The sequence below is a fragment of the Pseudorca crassidens genome, chromosome 1 (genome assembly GCF_039906515.1).
Source record: "Pseudorca crassidens isolate mPseCra1 chromosome 1, mPseCra1.hap1, whole genome shotgun sequence".
In the NCBI taxonomy this organism is placed as follows: Eukaryota; Metazoa; Chordata; class Mammalia; order Artiodactyla; family Delphinidae; genus Pseudorca; species Pseudorca crassidens.
The window spans coordinates 84,490,562-84,508,035 of NC_090296.1; positions in this window are offsets into that span (position 1 = coordinate 84,490,562).

Sequence of the window (17,474 nt, forward strand, 5' to 3'; positions counted from 1 at the left end):
TTGTTTCCATGTCTTGGCTACTGTAAATATTGCTGCAATGAACATGGGAGTATAGTTTTTTGGGGTTTTTTTTTTGGTACGCGGGCCTTTCACTGTTGTGGGCTCTCCCGTTGCGGAGCACAGGCTCTGGATGCGCAGGCTCAGCGGCCATGGCTCACAGGCCCAGCCGCCCTGCGGCATGTGGGATCTTCCCGGACCGGGGCACGAACCCGTGTCCCCTGCATCGGCAGGCGGACTCTCAACCACTGCGCCACCAGGGAAGCCCATGGATATTAACTGAGTAGTTTATGACCTTCAGCACAGGGCACTTCTAGACTACAAATTAAGAGAGGTCAAGCTCTGGCCGCTCCTATGGGTGAGCTTCAGATTTGACTAACACTGGCTCAGGTTAGTTGTGCACTTTCACAAGTGAAGATTCTTTTCTCCCTTCCCATCACCCTCTAAGGTAAATGTCATTATCTCATTTATAGATGAAGAAACAGGTCCAGAGAGGCTGATGCTTCCAAATCACAAAGTTAATGAGTAACAGAGTCAGGGAGGAAGGGGCGTCTGAGGGTAAAGGGAAGAATAGCAAGGGCAAGGCCAATAATAACCCTGGGGCTTGCGTGGGACTAGGCCTAGGTCTCAAGGCCAGACCAGAGGGTTGGGGTTGGGGGCCGGGAATGATGCTAAATTCCTTCCCAGACTACAGCATGTGGGATCTGTTCTGCCTGCGTTTGTCCGGTTGGGCAGGAAGCAGAGGCTGCAAATATGGGGAGAGGAATGCCTTGGGTCTCGTAACTCACAAGGCCTGAGGGAGGAGTGGAGAGGACTGTTACCCTGGTGATGGCGGAGGTGTCTACATGTTGATTATATGTGTGCAGGCCTCGTCTACAAGCTACTGGGAAACCTCATCCTTCCTCCCAGCCGGCTGCTGCTCAGTCACTGCCCAGTGCCCTCTGTATAGACCTCATTCCTCCAAATAAAAGCAGCCCCTTAAGCGATCCTTGTAGAGCGGGGGCTCTAAGCCTGGGATTTTCAAGGACAGACTCTTGTTTAACCACTTTGTTCCAGCACTTGTAGCTCGGTCCTCAGAGCTCAGTGCTCTGAAGAAACATTTTCAGCAGATTCTGGGTGGGGCGCTAGCAGAGAGCCGAGTGCCTTTCCCTTGAGAGTCCATTCATTCCCCAGGGAAGCTCAGCTCCAGTGGACAAGCTTCCAGGATCACAGAAACTTCTGTGGCCCTGCACATGCAGAGTTTCAGTCCTCAAATAGGAGGCTCCCCAGGGGTGGTGCCAACGCAGCCTCTGCCCCCCACAACCTAGGGGAAGGCACAATATACCTCTCCCTCTGCCAGGTGTGTTAAGGGGGCTCTGCCCACTGGCAGCGTGACTGACCTGGTAGTTTGCTGGTGCTTTCAGATCTGAGAGGCCTGAGGACCGCAGAGAGGAGCCTTGCATCCTGAGCCTAGCGAGACTGTGGTCCAGGATCTCAGGAAGGTATAGTCTCTCAACTTTCTTATTTGTAAAAATAGTAGGAAATCATCCATCCTGTGCTGATATAAGGGAATGTTCTTTATTCTTAGGAAATTCTATATATGCCTGGGGAGGGGGTGGCACGGAGATAGCAAAGATGCAAATAATTGGTGAATCTGAGTAAAACATATTTGGAAATTCCTTGTATTGCACAACTCTTCTGTAAGTTTGAAATGGTATCGAAATTAAGTGGTGACACGGGGCTTCCCTGGTGGCGAAGTGGTTAGGAATCCGCCTGCCAATGCAGGGGACACGGGTTCGAGCCCTGGTCCAGGAGGATCCCACATGCCACGGAGCAACTAAGCCCATGCGCCACAACTACTGAGCCTGCGCTCTAGAGCCCGCAAACCACAACCACTGAGCCCACGTGCCACGACTACTGAAGTCCACGCGCCTAGAGCCCGTGCTCTGCAACAAGAGAAGCCACCGCAGTGAGAAGCCTGTGCACCGCAATAAAGAGTAGCCCTCATTCTGCAACTAGACAAAGCCCACATGCAGCAACGAAGACCCAACACAGCCATAAATAAACAAAAATTAAATAGTGACAAAGAAGTAGTAGAATTACAAAAGTCAAAGGAGTATATTTAGGTAAATTAATTCTCACTCCCACCCGACTAGCCCAAGAATAGACTTAATTTTTGCGTAAATTTTGAATTATTTTTACCCAGTTGTAATCATGGCAAATTTTATAGTCTTTTTTTACTGAACGTCGGCCATAAACTGTTTTACATGGTACACATTCCTCGTAACTACCACTTATGATATTCCATTATATGTCATAATTTCTACTCTCCTGTTGATGGACACTCACGAGAAAGAAGTGGATTGATATTAGTTCATCATGAACTTGGTACCAGGTGCTGTCCACCACAGGCTATGCATTATCTTTTTAAAAAAATTTTATGGAAGTATAGTTGATTTACAATGTTGTGTTAATTTGCTGTACAGCAAAGTGACATGTATATGTTATACATATATATATTGTTTTTCATATTTTTTCCATTATGGTTTATCACAGGATATTGAATATAGTTCCCTGTGCTATACAGTAGGACCTTGTTGTTTATCCATCCTGTGTATATGCATTATCTTATTTGACCCTCACGATCCTACTAAGATAAGTAGTTTTTACCCGCAGTGTGTGGATGAGGAGCTTATAACAAGCCAACCTCATTCCACTACGGCAGATTCAGGATTCTGTTGCAGTCTCTCTGACTCCTCAACCCATCCTGTGCCTCTGCTCATGCCGTCCTTCTGTTTTTTCATGACTGAAAGCTTTCTTTTCCTCCTCCTCTAACTTCACAGATCATTTTCTGTTCTGCAGTTTATACCTTGTATTGTTATTAATTCCATGTCTCAACTCTAAGGCTAGACTATGGGCTCTTTGAGGGTAGACTCACAGCAGAATCATCTTTGGAGCAGACTCACCTCAACAGGCTTAGCCCATCACCTTACACACAGCAGGAACTCACATCACTTATTCTCTCAACAAATCCTGTATTTCTGGAGGGCCTACTATGCCCCCAGGCAGTGTTCTAGATTCTTGGGACACATCAGCAATTCAATACACAATGGAGCTTACATTCTGGGAGAGGCAGATGTACAATAAAGAATATACAGACAAATAAGAAAAGTATATATTATGTTAGAAGGTGCCAAGTAATATAGAAAAATAGAACAGGGTAAGGAGGATAAAGAAGGAAGGGATGTTTCAATTTTAAATAGAATAATCGGGACTTCCCTGGTGGTCCAGTGGTAGAGAATCCACCGTCCAATGCAGGGGACGCAGGTTCGATCCCTGGTCTGGGAACTAAGATCCCACATGCTGCGGGGCAACGAGGCCCACCTGCCACTACTGAGCTTGATCGCCTCAACTAGAGAGGCTGCGTGCGGCAAACTACAGAGCCCACGCATTCTAGAGCCCACGGGCCATAACTAGAGAAGAGAAAACCCACACACCACAACTAGAGAGAAGAGACCCGTGCGCCACAACTAGAGAGAAGCCCAAGTGCCTCATTGAAGAGCCCACGTGCCACAACAAAAAGATCCCACATGCCTCAATGAAGATCCTGTGTGCCTGCAACTAAGACCTGATGCAACCAAAATAAGTTAATTAATTTAAAAATATTTTAAATAAATAAATAGAATAATCAGGGTAGGCCACATTGAGGAGGTAACATCTGAGCAAAGACTTGAGGAGATAAGAGTGACTCATGTCACTCTTCTCAAATGAACAAATAAAATGGCTTTTATGATGCATTCTAACTATGCAATTAGAAAGCAGACATTAGAAGGGCTAAGACCCTGAGCTGGGAAAGATAAATTCCACGGATAGATAAGATCAAAGTTTAAAGATCATACCCAACACAGTAGGGTGACAATGACTCATGCCACAAATAGTGCCAATTTGCTGCTTCAAAATAATTTTGGAGCAGAGAAAGCTGCTTTCTGTAGCAGGCAGTAAACACGTGAGACTTACCCCCTAAAGATGGTACAGGCTGAAAGCACAGGACAGTTTTCAGTAAATCCATATTGCCCTGGGGTCAGTGATTGAAAGAAGCTGGGGATATTTGCAGGGTATGCCCTAACCCTTTGCTGGGATCCCAGGTAAGAGTCTAGTCTTGTGCCACGTTAGAACATAGGATCTTGGTAGATTGAGCCCTGAAATGCATATCCTACGTCAACGAACATTGAAAGTCCTTTCTTTTACACTTTACACCGTTGATGTTTGTTAAACAAATTGCAAACTAGACAGACAGAATTATTACATTTGTGGCTTTTTAAAAAATACAGGAATTACATTGGATCAACTTTTTCAAACATAAGATCACACTTTCTGACCAGATCAGGATATGTCATTTTGACCGAAGTATAATTCTTAACAACTGATTTGCTTAATAAATAATTTCCAAATTAAATGGCCTTTGCTCTTTTTTTTTTTTTTTTTTTTGGTACACGGGCCTCTCACTGTTGTGGCCTCTCCCGTTGCGGAGCACAGGCTCCGGACGCGCAGGCCCAGCGGCCATGGCTCACGGGCCCAGCCGCTCCGCGGCATGTGGGATCTTCCCGGACCGGGGCACGAACCCGTGTCCCCTGCATCGGCAAGCGGACTCTCAACCACTGCGCCACCAGGGAAGCCCGGCCTTTGCTCTTCACAGAATGTTTCCATATAAATATATAAATATAATTTTGATGAAATGAATCATAACTGAAATGTATGAAGTTGTCTTAATATTTAAAAAATTTCTATACAAATAGAGGCTCAGCTTGTGAAGTACCTCCTGTAAATTTGCTTTATGTATGTAGATTTTTGTTTATTGAGTTTTCTTAGAGTAGAGCACACGCATTTGACATTACAGTTTTTTAAAAAGTATTTAAACTTTTTATACACTGATATGGAATGTTCCCCAAACTGTAAAGTACAGACTGGCACATATTTTATGCTATCATTTCTATTAAAAATATACACATATAGGCTCATGTATGTATAGAATATCCCTGGAAGGATACACAAGGAATTGGGAATAGCACCTGTCTCCAGGGAGGGAAACGGGGTGGTCAGAAGACAGGGGAAAGTGGCAGAGGTCTTTTTTACTTTATATCCTTTTATATCTTTTGACCTTAGTACCATGTGTATGCATTATTTAGTCAAAAAAATAAAATAGATTTAAACACAACATAAAAAAATATATCATTGCTGTTTTAGGATAATTATATAGTCACCAAAATGACTCAGAAATTAAATAACGAATGTTAGTGTTAATGACACATTGACAGGGTCAGGGAAAGTATTGTCTGAGTCCAGGAAATACCTTCCCCTATCTCTCCCTTTAAAGGTAGACTAGTATTGATACTTTAAGTTAATGGAACTCAATTTTGTTTTAAAGATTTACTCAAAGTACAGCTTATTTACATGCCTTCCTCAGATAGGGACCTCTGCTCTGATTTCACAGAGTCCACTATATCTGCTCTTCAAGATTGCCTTTTCTTTTTTTTTTAACTGCAGCTTCTGAAACATGAAGCTTTTAGTAATTATATGAGCAACAGATATGAACACATATTTTACACAAAATAAAATACAAATAGTAAACCTAAGCATGGAAAATATTCCATCTCAACAGTCAAAGAAATTCAAACTAAAACAAAGAAATATCGTATTCAATAAGCAATTTATTCAAAGGTTACCCCCAATGGAAAGGTGGGTCTGGTGAAATCTGTATACATTGATATCACTGGCTAAAATATAAATCAGCTGAGCCCTTTTACAAAACGTATGTCAATTCCTGCAGCCATAAAAATATTAATGTCTTTTGACCTGGTAATCCCGCTCCTCAGAATTTGTCCTGAGGAAGTTTTTCCAAGGAAGAGAAAAATCTCAGTGTAGAAAGATCTTCATTGCAGCTCTGTTCATCAAAGTGAAAAAGTGATGGGCTAGAAAGAGCATTGGCTTGGGCATCAGGTGTCGGGTTTGAGGGCTTGATTTGGGGATGGGCCACTTGGTATCTGTGTGGTCTTGGATAAATGACCTGAGTCTGCATCTACCAGGGTGGAAGGAGGGAAATCAGGCTGTGAAAGTTGGGTGGAACCAGATTATGGAGCATCTTGACTGCTAAGCTAAGGTCTCCAGGCTCTACGCAGTCAGCAAGAGGAAACATTGCAAGTATTCGATCAGAGCTCTGCATCAGAAAAATTACCCCAGCAGTGGCATATAAGATGAATGGAAAGAGCAAAAAGGTGGAGGTGGGGAGGCCACTTAGAAGTCTTCTGCAGTAGTCTCTATGAGAGGTAACGACTAATTAAATGAAATAGCCTAAATTGTGTGAGTACCTTGTGGGTGATGAGCCATTATCATAAACCTCCAGCCTCCCCGTAGAATCTGGTTAACAGTCTGCGCTGAGCAGAAATACTTCATAATAACACCTTATACTTCTAAAACCCTTTACAGTTAAAAAAAGTGCTTCCATGTGTATTATCTCATTCGATCTTCTAGGGTGTTTACAAGTGAATATTTGTAAAGTTTTCCCATGTATTGGACCCAGGTCTATGGGTTTATAACTTCCAGGGTCCACCCCTCCTCTCCTCCTTCCTTCAGCTTCCCTTTTTTGTTCAGTATTCAGGCACTCCACAGTTCTTTATTTCACTTTACTGCAAAAAAAAAGTGGCTGAACAATGCACCAGCCTCCTCACTTAAGTTCCTCCGAAGGCAGGTAAGTCATCAGTGGGCTGGATTTGAGTGCATTTGGTTTATTTAATCATTTGTTGTCTTTCTCTGATTGCATTGGCGTATCACATGTTCCACCATATGCTGTCCCCCGATGCTCTGCACACACAAGTGAGAGCCCACGAGGGGGCCTAACCTTCCCTCCTCTCCCTCCAGTTCCAACCCTTCCCCCATCCCAGCGAGGGGCATCTCCCACTGGAGGCCCCAAAAGGGAGCCTAAGTCAGACAGACCCAGTCCACGAGAAGTGGGTCTAGCGATCACCCAGGAAATCTGGGGCCCGGGACGGCACTGTGACAGAGACTTCCTAACTCCGGACTTCTCTGGCTTGCAGAGGCGCTAATGAGCAGGGCTGAGCGGTAATTAAGTCTGTGCTCAGCTCCACATCACGCAGCACAGCTGCAGCCAGCCAGGAGGAGGGAGAGGAAGACGGGAAGGAGGCCCCCAACCCTCTCTTCCCACTCTGAGCCCGCTCTCCAGGGCTCTATTTAGTGCAGCAAGAGGAATCCATAAAGCCACAGGATGAGGGAACACCTATAGGAGACAGCTGCTCAGGGCTGGGGGAAAGCACCCAGATGCCAGCCAGGTGTTGCTGCTCCAGCCCATGGGCCGCCAATGGGCCAAGCTGTAATTTTGTCAGAGGTGAAGATTACCCTGTCTTGCAACCAGCCTGGCACTACAGGACCTGCAGCAGGGTGGGGCTGAGGTCTGGCAGGAAAGGAGAGGCATGACACCTACTACCCACTACTCATTGCCATGCAGGTATGCCATTGTCTCTGGGGAGTCTGGGACCTTCTTCAGCTCACACCCCAGACCAAGGGTCTGCTCTGGATGAGGACCAACATCAATATGAATTATTCAGTGAGCAATCCTCTGGAAATCCACAAATCTATAGGACCCAGTCCATGCCCTGCAGTGGGAAGGCAGACGTGAAAACAGAGACGTGCCTTTTATTTTGAGTGTCTTTCTTTGAACTTTTGCATTTTCTATTTCTATTTTTGCAAGGATCATTTGGCATTTTTTAATGTTAGCATATTTTCCTTGGAGCAATAAAGGCGTTTGCAGTATGGAAAAAGTGACATTTGATCTGAAGGAGTCCGGAGGGGATCTTTGAGTGTGGGGAACTGACCTTTTGTAACCACCCACCCAGAGCACGGGCTGCAAAGTGTGAACTGAGCCTCCAGGAATGATGTCTGGTGCCCTCCACAGGTCAAGTCACAATAGGAGCCTTGGTGACAGCCGTGGGAGCATGTGTGTGCCTGTGCTCCCGTGCCTCTCTCCTGCGGTTTCTCTAGATGGCTGTGGCTACCCTTCTGTCCTTCCTCTCACTCTGTCGTCAGCTGTCCCAGTTCTCCGTCTCTCTCTCTCTCCTTTCAGCCCAGCCCGGAAGCCCAAGGGCTGGGCCAGAGGGAAGCAGTTGTTGCTGTTTTTCCCCAGCTCCCGCTCAAACCTGACACCCACAGAAAGGTCAGGCCCACGTGGTTCAGCACATCCCGGCCTGGCCCGCCCTGGCTGTTACCATGACGACTGCTGGTCTGGAAATGTCCTTAGCCACCTCTACTCAGCATGTTGGGTAGCTGTCCCAGGCTCCATTCTCAGAAAAGCCATTCCTGCCTGGCATTCCAGAGTTATAGGGCTTCTGAGAACATGGACGGACAGACAGAGACACAGAAAAACAGACCAAGTCAGAGGCACACACACAGACTGAGACAAAGAGAAACAAGCAGACTTAGGGACCCAGAGGCTATGAAGATGCTAGAGAGATGGTGACAGAGACTTGGCAACGCAGGACAGAGGGATAAATAAAGCAAAACAGAGTCGGAGATGGAAATAAGAAAAAGAGACAAAGAGAGGCACAGAGCACCATGATGGCCTAAGGAGAGAGAACCCCAGACTAAAAGGATAAAGGAGGGGGCCCGAGGGAGGGAGGGAAGGGGAAGAAGGCAGAGGTGTGCGAGAAATCGGCTTTCACACCCCCTCGCTCCCATCCCAGTAAATTACCTTGTTAGGCGCAGGGCTTGGATCCAATATTTCTCTTTGTCTCGTCCTCTCTGAGGTCTCAGGTGGGGTCTGAGATGATTTGCTGGCCAGGCTTTTCCTCTGGCTGGATAACATTTGCCGCCTTAGAAGAGGGATCTTGTCCTAAGCTAATAATGGTAAACTTGAACTCCACTCCACTCCACCCCAGAGCACGCACACACACACACACACACACACACACACACACACACACACACACACACACACCTCTCCTTACCCTAGGGAGGCCCTTGGTTCCATCTCACCCCAAATTCATCATAAATACCTACTCTCAGCCTTACTTATCCCAAGTAGTAAAATGGGTATCAGAACAACTGAATAGGGATGATAAGAAATGAGGCAAAATTAGGGAGTAATGAATGTGAACATCAGAGATGATGAAGCCCCAGGAGGTAACTAATATGAAAGAGGAGAGAAGAGATGCGCTGGAAAGAGTGAGTACCAGACAGGAGTGTGGGGGTAAGAGGGTAAGAGGAACCAGGGGAGGAGGAGAGAGACAGGTTCAGAGCTCTGATCAAGGCAGCCCAGAGGAGTTACAGGAGTGGTGGGCCAGCTTGGATCGATCCTCCAGGTCTGGCCGGGTACCCTGCCTCCACCATTAGTGCTATGATCTCCCATCTTGGAAGTATCTCCGAGGCTTTGAGCGAGGCCTCTCGGGGTCTTTGGGTTCTCGGCCGTTCTTAGCCTTTTCCTTTTAAGAAATAGTGAGGAGGCTTCCCTGGTGGCGCAGTGGTTAAGAATCCGCCTGCCAGTGCAGGGGACACGGGCTCGAGACCTGGTCTGGGAAGATCCCACATGCCACGGGGCAACTAAGCCCGTGCGCCACAGCTACTGAGCTTGCGCTCTAGAGCCCACGAGCCACAACTACTGAGCTTGCGTGCTGCAGGTACTGAAGCCCGTGCGCCTAGAGCCCGTGCTCCGCAACGAAGAGTAGCCCCCGCTCGCCATAACTAGAGAAAGTCCGCACACAGCAACGATGACCCAACACAGCCAAAAAGATAAAAATAAAATAAATAATGAGACCATTAGCACCATTAGCAGAGAGGAAACCTGGAGCCTATCCAGCCTTCGACCTGTCCTGACCTGGAGCACAGTGTAGAAGGGACAATGGAGCCAGTGTCCCTAATGTCACCAAGTTCCCAGCTCACTTGTGGATGGAGAACAGGTGCCAGCTTAGAGGGCCCAGCCCGGTGCCCTCTGCCCAGAGAGCCCAGTGAGGGAGCGGGGCCCAGAAGGGAGACCTGAGTCCAAGAGAGGTGTGTGTGGACATTCAGATAGGGCTGTGCTGAATTAGCCAACCTGGAGGGCACGCCACACCACAGTGGCTGGAATGTGCAAATCAAAGGTACCACACTGCCCTGGAAGATGGGTCCGGGACTGGGCGCGAAAGGGGCTGTGGCCAATGTTGTTGGTGCCCCACATCCCTTCAGCCCCCTTTTGTGTCCAGCTGCAGCTGTGGTGGACGGTCCTGACACATCCTCTTCTCTGCCAGAGGCTCTTGTCAGTCCCTGCCGGGCAGCCTGGAAGTCCCAGGAGCTTAGCTCTCCCAAAGGGCAAACCGTAACCAATGAGGGATGGCACTGGTGGAATTACTTCATCACTCAGTGGGGAATTCTGATCTGCGATCTTTATGGTTCCTCAGAGTGATCCCAGGAAGACTGAGCTATAAGTACCCACAGGGGACCCCTCAATGCAGCTTCCCTGTCTCATTGCTCCCTTGCTCCTGTTCAGCCCCTAAAATGCCTGCATCCAAGTCCTTGTCTCATGATATGTATTCAGAGAGCATAAATAGCACAAGGGCTGTCTTTCTGTGACCTTCAGAGCCAGAGTGTGTCCCATAGAGCTGAGCTAAGATAAGCAGTATTGGAGGGCTCTGCCTCTGACTGCTTGTTGGTAGGGGATCAGGTGTTTGTTGGAAGGGGTCCTTATCATCTAGGGAAGGAAAAGAGCTCACCAGCTCTACCTCCCAGATGTTGGGGAAGCCAGGGCTGACTTATTAGCAGCAAGCCTACATAGGTCTCCAACAGACAGCCGTGGACTGTCATAACTGGAGAGGACCTCAGGGGTTACCTGATCCAACTTTCTATGCAATTTGGGAATCTCCTTCACAACCTCTCTGACACCTGCTTAAACACCTCTAGTGACAGGGAACTCACTACCCTTTACAAGACAGTCCTGTCCATTCTTGGACAGCTATTAGAAAGTTCTCCTTATACTAGATGGTAATTGGTCTCCTTGAGACTTCCCTGCCCTAGACCTAGTTTGTCCTTTGTACTTCAATGTCTCATCTGTCTATCCAAGACTGCTCCAAATATTCTAAAGCCAACTGTGTCTACTACATCTTCTCTTCTCTAGGCCAAAAAATCTTATTGCCTTGATGATTCTTCAAATGACTCAATCTTCTGAGTCTCCTCATCCTGGACCCCTCCTCCAGGGAGCACTATGGTTTATCAATGTTACCCTTTCAGTGTGGTGCCCAGATGATGCCTCAGAGTAGTATGACCAGTGCAGAATGTAGTTTTCACTACTATGGCCCTAAGTACATTTCCACTATTAATTTCTAGAATTATAACTTTTTTGGCAGGTTCACAACACTGAACTGTACTCAGCTGAACTGTGAAGACAATGTCTGTGCTTTTGGCTTCTCAGCATCCCTTTTGCTTTTTTTCAGGTAACAGTAACTCTCCCCCATTTCCCATTCTCAAATGGGTCTGGTGGGATTGCCAACCCCAAAGCCCTGTACCCCTTGGCATAGGTTTGGACCCATGACCTAGGCTCAGCCAATAACAGAGTATCCTTTCCCCGGTCACAGTAATTGTTTCAATGAGGAGCATGTGACCCAAGCCAGGCCAGTCAGATTCCTTCCCTGGGGTTTATTATATGGAGCTGGAAGGGAGACCTCTACCTTTGGATGTGCTCAGCTGGGATGATGTGCAGAACTCTCTGTGCTATACCAACACACAAATCAGAGTTAATAGTGAAAGAAAGATGAGACTGAAGATACTGTTTGAGTCCTTGGATCTAGCCGGCCTTGAGGCCAGCTCCACTTCTGTCCTTCCCAGTCAGTGTCCCTTTATGGCTTGATCTAGGCTGAGTCTACCTTCTGTCACTAGAACAAAGTAGCTAATTCGCAGTTCTTTGTCCTCTAATGTGTAGTTAATTTTTTTGATCCTAGATAAAGATCATCACATTTATTCCTAGTAGGTTTCATACTTTGTCTCATCATTCCAGTCTATAGAAAAATTTTTGAGTTCTGATTCTGTGATTCAATTACCTATCCCTCTCACTTTTGATAGGGATGCCTCCTACGCACTCATGCAAATCATTGATAAAAATGTTGAGCTAGGCAGAGTAAAAAAAAAAAAAACCAACATCATGTCAATTTATCAAACAACTGAGTGTAATTTTCAGATGGTTGTTCAAACAACCATGAATCTACTCAACTGTACTCTTATCCAGCACTGACCGTCCATCCTGTCTCTGAGATCTCGTTACTTGATCAGGCACCATGCCAAAGACCGTGCTGCACCTCGGCATTCTGCCGAGCTACCACTTGATGATGTCATCCAAAAAGGACATAAGATTAAAAAACCAAAACTGGTCCTAGGCTTTAAAATGCTCAGAAACTCTCAGTAGCCCATCTCCCTTATGTGCACACATGCACACACATAGACACAATCCCTCCCCCGCCTCTGCCTCTGCCTCCTCCTGCCTTACTTGTCTGCAAAAGAACCAATTTTTTTTTTTAAGTGGATTAGGTCAGCATGAAGCGAAAAGAGAGTCCGTCCATTTGGGAAGAGGCAACCTTTACTTCAGAACGATCTGTGACAGGTAGCACTTGGGAAATGGAGGTGGGGGGAAGGGAAGCAGATGAGTATCTCTTAGCCACTCTTAACTCATGGAGGCAGCACAGGGACAACTTTAGTAAAGCCTGGAGCTGGAGGGTGGGGATATGAAGGAGCAGAGGCCCACTGTTGCTCCAAGTCTGGCCTGTTCGAGGCAGTACAGTGCAGCAACAGAGAACACAGGCTCTGAAGAGAGCTAGGCCCCGGTTCTCAGTCCTGGGAGTATCACTTGCTAACCACCCACCACTACCTTGTGCCATACCCGGGTGCCATGCTTCACTCTTCCCACTCTCTCACGCTTCGTTCCACTCGGTTACCAAGTTCCCGTGGTTCTTCCCCCTAAAGGCTTCTCACATCCACTGCTCTCTAGCCTCACTGCCGCATCCTCGTTCATGTAACCGTCATCTCTTCAAATATTTCTTCTGCCACTTTCTCTCTCTCTTCTTCTTCTGGGACTCAACTTATATGTGTATTAGACTGTTTGATGTTGTCTCACAGCTCTTGGAAGCTTGGCTTTGCTTTTTCTTCCCCCACCCCACTCTATTCTCTCCTTGTGTTTCAGTTTGGATAATTCCTATTAACCTTCCTTAAGTTCACGGATTTTTTCCTCAGCTGTGCCTACCTATTGAAAAGCCCATTGAAGGAATTCATCTTTGATATCATGTGTTTTTTTATTTCTAGCATTTCCATTTGGCTTTCATACAGTTTCCATGTTTCTGCCAAAATCCCCCATTCGTTCACGCAAGTTGCCCACCTCTTTCCAATAGACCCTTTAACATACTAAGTCATTTTTATTTTAAAGTCCCTGTCTGATGGTTCCAACATCTGTGTCATCTGTGAGTCTGGTTGTGTTGATTTCTTTACCTTTTGACAATGGATTGGGTTTTTTTCTTTGTGGGCTTTTTGTGTGTTTTGTAAATTTTTATTGAGTGCCTATCATTTGTAGAACAGCAGAGACTGAGGTAAATGGTATTTATGCCTGGAAATGAGCATGCACCTTCTGTCAGCCTGTTGGTGTGGGGGGAGGGGGAAGGACGGGAGTCCATCTATTGATAATTAGGAGTCAGGCAGGGTTTGAATTTTGTTGTTGCTGTCATTATCTCAGTGCATCACAGATTTAAATTCATCTAGTTGTGGGCTGCTGAGAGAGGAGACTGGGTGTCAGAGGGTTTTTCTGTGTTCCTGCTCCACGCTCCCCTTTTCGGCCATCCCAGCACGCCTGCCCCTCCACCCAGAGGAGACTGCCTTCCCTTGCTATTAGGTGCTAGTTTGGGGGCGGGGTCTCTGACATCCTGGTTCAGCTTCAGTCTTAGGCAGGTCCTCTGTGAGTTTCAGGAATGGGGCTTTCTCCTATTTCTGCTTCTGCTCCCAATGACAGCCAAACTCTGTCTCCTACCTGTGGTTGGTTTTGGGTGGCCAAATTTTCTTGTCCTCTCCCCCAGCAGAGCAGACGTTTGCTTGAATTTTCAGCCCAAGACAGTTTCCCACTTCTCCCCTTGGGGTAGAGGGCTTTTGCTTGTTCTCCCTCCCAGAAGCAATGGGTTTTCAAGTGTTCAAGAAGGACAAGAAAGTTCTTACCCCTCACCCAGAAGCAGATGAGTCTTGCTTTTATTCCTCCCCCTGAAGTAAGAGTCTGTTGCCCCTCCCTCAGTGGCTTAAGGCTGTTGCTTATTGGAGAAAAGGATTGGAAGCAGCCGAGGCATTTTGCCTTCCCCCAGCAGCTGCCTTAATCAACTACTTGCTTGTACCACCAAGGAGGGACGCTCTCTCCCATTTCCTGCCCTGCTCCCACTTTTTCTCATGAACCTCAAGGGACCTGTGGAAGAAAGTTTGCCGGTGAGTAGAAACCCCCTGTGTCTGGAATGGTCTCCAGCTACTCTAAACTGACACGCTAGCTCATGTGTAGCCTTTAAACGTTTGTTAAAATTTTTGTCGGTTTTGTCTTACCTGCTCGTATGACAGCTCCCCCGTTTCCCGTGCTCTGCTAAACTTGAAACTGTTCATGTGTATCTCTCTCTCCTTGAAGAGGCTTTACTTGGTTACCTTGTGACCTCAGCTTTCTGAGGGCTCAAGAAAAGCTATGATTTTGTAGATTCCCTGGCTATTTCTCATGGTTAAGGTGGGAGTGATGTTTTCTTGCAGCGCTGTTCATCCTCAGTAGAAATACAAGTCCTCGAGTCACTGTCACCTCTTTCTTAGGCAACTGCAAACACCTCACAGCTGGTGCCTGCGCCCAACTTTGCTCCTCTCCGTACTGCAACCAGCATAAGTATTAAAAATTCTGTGACCATAAGAAACTATAAGGGACCGCAAATAAAATACTTCAAACTAGCTACATAAAAACTGAAACCTAGGTTATGGTGTACCAGTTTTCTATTGCTGAGTGACAAACCAACCCAAAATGTAGTGGCTTAAACCATGACATTTTTCCTGTTTGTGAATATACAGGGATTGCAGGGACAGCTTGTCTCTGTTCCACTTGGTGTCAGCTGGGGTGGTTTGAAGGCTAGGGCCTGAAATCATCTGAATCACTTATATGTCTGATGCCTGGGGTGGGAAAGACTCAAACAGCTGGGGACTAAACTGCGGGAGCCCCTCTAGCTCTCGGTGGGGTCTCTCTAGTATGGAGGCTTCAAGGTAGCCAGACTTCTTACATGTTGGCTCAGAACTACCAAGGAACATATTGAGAAAGAGAGAGATCCCAGGTGGAATGTTTTTATGACCTAGCCTCTGAAGTCATATTATTCATGCTGTACTCTATTAGCAAGGCAGTTACGTAGGTCTACCCAGGTTCCAGGGGAGGGAATATTGACCCAACATCTCAGTGGAAGAGTGTCCACGCCACACTGTAAGTTGAAAGTGTGGGATGTGATATATTGATATGGCCATCTTTGGAAAATACAATCTGCCATACATGATTCTATGTGTTCTGTAATAGTGAAAAAATAACTTCAAAGAAATCAAGCCAGAAAATAAAAACAAAGGAAAACCACGAGCCATCTGACTGCATTATTTCATGTAGACAGATCATTGCCAAGTGTGAATTTGTGCTCCCCTCATCAATTTAAACATGTCAAACCCATGGCAGCCATAACCATCTTTCTAGATGCAATTCTGGTCCTGTCACTGCCCCTCTTAAAGTGACACTTTAGCTCCCTGTTGCTCCCCAAATACATTCCAAGCTCCTTAACAGGGCTTATAAAGCCCTCCCCACCTGGCCTTGTTTATTAATTTCTAAGCTCACCTTCTGATGCTTCCTCCTTTGTCCTTTATGCTCCAGCTACACTGAACCATTTTCCAGTATCCAAACTTTATTTTGCCTTCAGGCCGTTGTACTTGCTATTTTCCTCTTCTGGGACTTTTCTCTGCCCCCGTGCTCTTATCCCTCTATTCTCTCCAACTGCTACTCATTTTTCGGGACTCAGCTTCCCTAACTCGGTCTCTCTCCTACCTCCCACCCAGCTAGCCTAGGGCTCTCATATCTCCTTCCCATATGCTCTCAAAGCACTGTGTGCCTGTGCTAGGGCTCTACAGAATCAGAGACCACAGCACCAGTTAACTACGCCGTATCTGCCCCTCCATCAACCCACCCCACCCGTATGGGAACATACGGTTTTATTTTATTCACCACCATGCACAGTGCCTGAAGCATGGCAGGGGCTCAAAAAACATTGGTTAGATGAATGAACCTGTGCCTTAAATAGCCCACTGGGTTCAAGTAGACAGCCCTCCCACGAGCCTAAGATTGCGATGACAGTGTCCTGTCTTGAATCTTATAACTGAGGTAGGGCCAAAGCTGGCTGGGATAGTTTGGAAATTTCAGGAAAATATCAGCTGTTTTATGTGGCTGGAGCTGTTCCCAGCGTTGGGGGACTCATTCCAAGGCAGGGCCAGGGAGTGGCTCCAGGGCATCTTCCCTCCTCCAGCAATAGTCCCGGTGGGCAGGCCTGCCTGAGAGGGACACACCTCGGCAACGGCTGGTAGGACGTTTGTTTACTTGCTGTGCCTACATCCAGAGCCTATTTCTGGAGCAGGTACTGGATGCAAGCCTGTGCCATTCCAGCACTGATCTTGCCAAGCCCTGTGCCAGGAGAGAACAGCGGCGGTCACTTACCTTATCTCCCTGGCTCCAACCTGCCTTCTCTGGATATACCTAGTTATTATTGTTTTGCCCTGTTGGGAATTGCCCTTCTCTGGCTCTAAGGTTTAGCAGTAAATATTGCTCCATGTGCTCTAACTTTCTGTCTGTTTCATTAAGGACGTGAGGAAGGAAGAAAGTTAGGGGTGCTAAGAAAGACTCTCTCAGCTCATAAAGTTTACTGATTTGAGGAAGTCTTAACTGGAGCGCCTTGGGAGTTTCCAGGATCAAAGGAAACAGATCAGCATTTTTGGCCAATACAATTTTTCCTACGGTTAGTCCAATTTCTGAAAGGGAACTGGAATACAAAGAGGTCATTTGACTTATTTATGATCCCACAGTAAGCCACAGCACAGATAAAGATAGCACCCAAGACTCTTGGTTTCAAATTTAGTACTACATCAATCGCCTAAGTTAAATTTATATTAAAAAGTTAGCTTTGGGAACTAATATCAAATTTGTTTTTGGTAAATAGAGTTTCACCTTTTTTTAGAGCCATCACTTAAGTTGTCACCTCTAAACCAATTAAGAAACCACAGTTCTTAAATTCCATATATATGTGTTAGCACACGGTATTTGTCTTTCTCCTTCTGACTTACTTCACTCTGTATGACAGACTCTAGGTCTATCCACCTCATTACATAGGGGTAAGACAGGAATAAAGATACAGACCTACTAGAGAACGGACTTCAGGATATGGGGAGGGGGAAGGGTGAGC